General features: G+C 45.2%; 1 pseudogene; it reads left to right on the plus strand.

The window, feature by feature from the left end:
- Positions 1–3021: 3021 nt before the first annotated feature.
- On the plus strand, positions 3022–3139 carry LOC126203292 (5S ribosomal RNA; annotated as a pseudogene).
- The last annotated feature ends 661 nt before the right edge of the window (positions 3140–3800 follow it).

Genomic DNA, 3800 nt, shown 5'->3' on the forward strand with positions numbered 1-3800 from the left:
TAAAACAATAAAGTTACTTAAATTTGGCTTTGGGCGTCTACACGGCGCAAGACAATTAAAGGGATATTTCTTTGAAACTTCATAATTGTCTCCAATTGCGATACACAAGAGTGATATTTGTCTCAAATATGATACAAACTTCCTCTGTAATAGTGCAAGAGTTGGGCGCCATTGTGGTGTCACTCTCGGACTTGGTGAAACTTCAAACAGCAAGTTGTCGTCACACGCGAAAAAGAGACCAGAGATCAGAAGTTCAAGTAAGGTGCAATGTGGGTTAATGATGTCACATTAGCACTAAATTACACGAGATTTCTGCACAAACGTCACCGTGGACGTGGCACATCACAAGAAGGTCGTCAAACTACCTGTTACCCACATTTCACTCCTCCTCTTGACGTCTTTGCGATGGAAGATGGCTGAGAAAGTATAAAGGCCCTTTGCTAGGTCACATCACGTTCAAATTTCGTCTTTAGTGATCTCATACCAAATACTAGAGCAACAGTTTCGGTCGCGCTGTACTCTTAAGGGATCAGGTCACGTTCAGTCTGGTTGCAGCCCCACGATATCCTTAGAGAAAGGTTGAATCTTCCGCGGTGTTCAGTAGTATGACGGGTTGTCAAGGACGTCGTGATGCTGCTCATTGGGTTGCGAACTGACTTTTTTTTACCCCGACGTCATCAACGCTCTAAGAAAAGGGGTGGCTCCAATGACGCCCTCTATACCACCAACTGATTCCTTTTCATGTTGCTTGTTATCAAAGGTGTGTCTGAAATGTTTCCCTCGGTCACCTATAAGAACCAATCGTTATTTCAACGCTAGCCGTGGCGGTTCTGACTTCCATCACGTAAGCGTGAAGAGAATGAGTGACATGTAGGTAAGAGGGGCTGTGACGACCTACCTTTGTGAGGCAAATTTAGGGTGAATGTGACACCATTAACCCACTTACAAACCATACGAACTTCTGAGCCCTGACCTTTCTTTCGCATGTGCTGTTGGGAGCGTCGTTGAGCCCGAGGATGTGGTTACAGCGCACAATGCTTTTGCACCGTCCCCGAGAAAGATTCTAGGCACCCTTGAGCTAAATTTCAAACTTCTGCCTCGTAAGGGGATGCATTTATGGGATTTCGAAAAAGTGACCTCTCAATTGTGTTGTGCAATGGAATTATTTTGGACATCTTTCCTTGGATCTTCGATTTGGGAGGAGTTCGGTAGTTACTTTTTTGATAGTTTCTTTGGATGGTTATTCGACGACCTAAGGGTCACAGTTCAGGTTTTCCTATTCTGCTATCGAGTTTAATAGATTCCTTGAATGGTATAGGGTGTTGTAGAAGATTGATTCGGTCTGAGAAGGATATTTTTCTGGAACAGTAAGCATCATAGTGTGGCCTTAGCTATGTGGCTTTCTAATTATTGAAGCCAGCGTATTGTGGTGTCATCTAAGCTGACTGAACTGAAACCCTAGAAAGAACGGACATGACCCACAGAAGCAAAAAGACCTGGGAACTTACGGAAAATCTGCAACAAACAGAACTTCCCATATCTACATTTCACGACCACCACTTCCAGTTGGAGAGCTTCAAGCACGCGATAAACAGTAAACAATTCTGAATTAGTAATGTCATCTGTCTCGAAAGGCATTTTAATACAGTAGCCTAGCCTGTACGGCATGATCATTCTCGCACCCACATATAAAAATTGAAACAGTCTTCTCACGAAATGGATACCGCACCATGATCATATGTACAGCTATCAACTAATCCACCACACTCTTTACATGTTAGAGACTACCAACCCTAAAACGTTTACAAAATTTCGAATGTAAACATGTCTCCACAACAATACATCGCGACAGCAGACACAATGAGAGTATCAGGTGTCTGACTTCGGGCACTAAAGAGATAGTAATCTGAATGTTGAGACAGGTTCCCATATTAATCATATTCTTTATAAAGTAATGGTATTTAAGGGAAAATTCAAGGAGCCGGAAGGAGCGAGTGGTGTGACCTATGATGATTGCCTGGGTCATGGAAGGATTGAGTCTTAGGAGCCTCTGGTTACACCTTGTGGCATTTTGCCCTCTACCATCCTCCACACCTACAAATCCTAGATTCGTCCCATCTTCTGCTATGCTAGTCATGCCTGGATCTCTGCCCCTCCCCCCAAATTCTATAAGTCCCTCCAGATTCTCGAGCACCATGCACTCCTCTCACCTCCCATATATGCCTCCTATCACTCACACAGATCCTCCATGACCTGATTCCTTTCTCCCATCTGCTCCTTTTCCTTAAATATATCTGAGTCCTCTGCACCTCCCACTGACCGGATGCCCCCCACCCCGCCCCCTCCTTCCTCCCCAGGTTGCTCCTGGGCTCTCCAAGCCTCACCCACTGCTGCACTTTCACTGTCGTGTTCCCCCTACCCTCCCATTTATTCCCATCTCCTCTCCCAAGGTGGCTTCTGTCAACTCCCCCTCCTAGATGGTGCTATCTCTCCTTCCATTTATCCCTTCTATCAACTCTGATCCTCACCTCCCCCTCCCCACCTATGTCCTTTTCCAGGACTTCCTTTTCCCCCACTTCTCTCATCCTGTTTTTCCCTGCCTACCCTCTCTTTGACTCCATTCTCTCCCACAAGTCCTTTTGCTTCCCCCTCCTCTGCCTTCCCCACTCCTTCTCGCATCCACCCTGCCTCCCTTTTTCATATGTGTCCTCTCCCTCCATCGGCTCCTTCCCCCCTTTTCTCGCCCCCCAAACCCCATCTGCCTTAGGCTGTGTTGTGTCTTCTTGATGTCTAGTCTGTAGTGCAGTGATTAAGCGAGTGTTCATGTTGTGCGTCCCTTTTTTAAGTGTTGTGGAAAGAAACCATACTGTTGCTAGGTGTGATTTTTTATCTCTTGCGAACAGAAATCATACTGTTGCTGTTTTTTTAATTGTCTGTCTACTATTCAATCTGACTGCTTGCTATGTTTCTTAATTAGCATCACCAACCCCTCATTTTTATCTTTTAACTTCCACAACTTTCGCCAACGGCCTTGCCGCAGTGGTAACACCGGTTCCCATCAGATCACCGAAGTTAAGCGCTGTCGAGCTGGGCTAGCACTTAGATGGGTGACCATGCGGTATGGCGAGCGCTTTTGGCAAGTGGGGTGCATTCAGCCCTTGTGAGGCAAACTGAGGAGCTACTTGATTGAGAAGTAGCGGCTCCGATCTCGTAAACTGACATACGGCTGGGAGAGCGGTGTCCCTACAATCCGCATCCAGTGACGCATGTGGGCTGAGGATGACAAGGCGACCCTTCGGTGTCGTTGGGCCTTCCAAAGCCTGTTCGGACGCAGTTTAGAGTAGTTCCACAACTATCCACCATTTTACAGTTTTAAAAAGTCTCATTTAAATCGCCTATTTTTATTCTTTATTATATTATTATTACGTTTTTAACTATTTTGTAGGATAGAGAGTGGCGTAATATGCTGCTGGCCCCTCTGGGGGAATCTAAACTCAATAAAGGAGAAAAAAGAAGAAAATTAGCTATCTCCAGTGTACTGCAATCACCTGAAGATGGCACAATGGTTGCCATCGTGGCATGAAGTCAATGTTATTCGGCTGCACTACCGAAACTTCATGGAGTAGATAACATTGGTGCAGTAGGTAATGGTTTAAGTTTTGCTCTTTATTCCGTTGCATTATGGATAAGTACGTGACCACTACAGTGTATGTGGGAGATGTTAGTCATATTGCGTAGCTATTGGTTTATTGGTGGAATTTTATTCAAGGGTGAATGTTTCAGGGTACTGGGTTTTAGTA

The sequence above is a fragment of the Schistocerca nitens genome, chromosome 1 (genome assembly GCF_023898315.1).
Source record: "Schistocerca nitens isolate TAMUIC-IGC-003100 chromosome 1, iqSchNite1.1, whole genome shotgun sequence".
In the NCBI taxonomy this organism is placed as follows: domain Eukaryota; kingdom Metazoa; phylum Arthropoda; class Insecta; order Orthoptera; family Acrididae; genus Schistocerca; species Schistocerca nitens.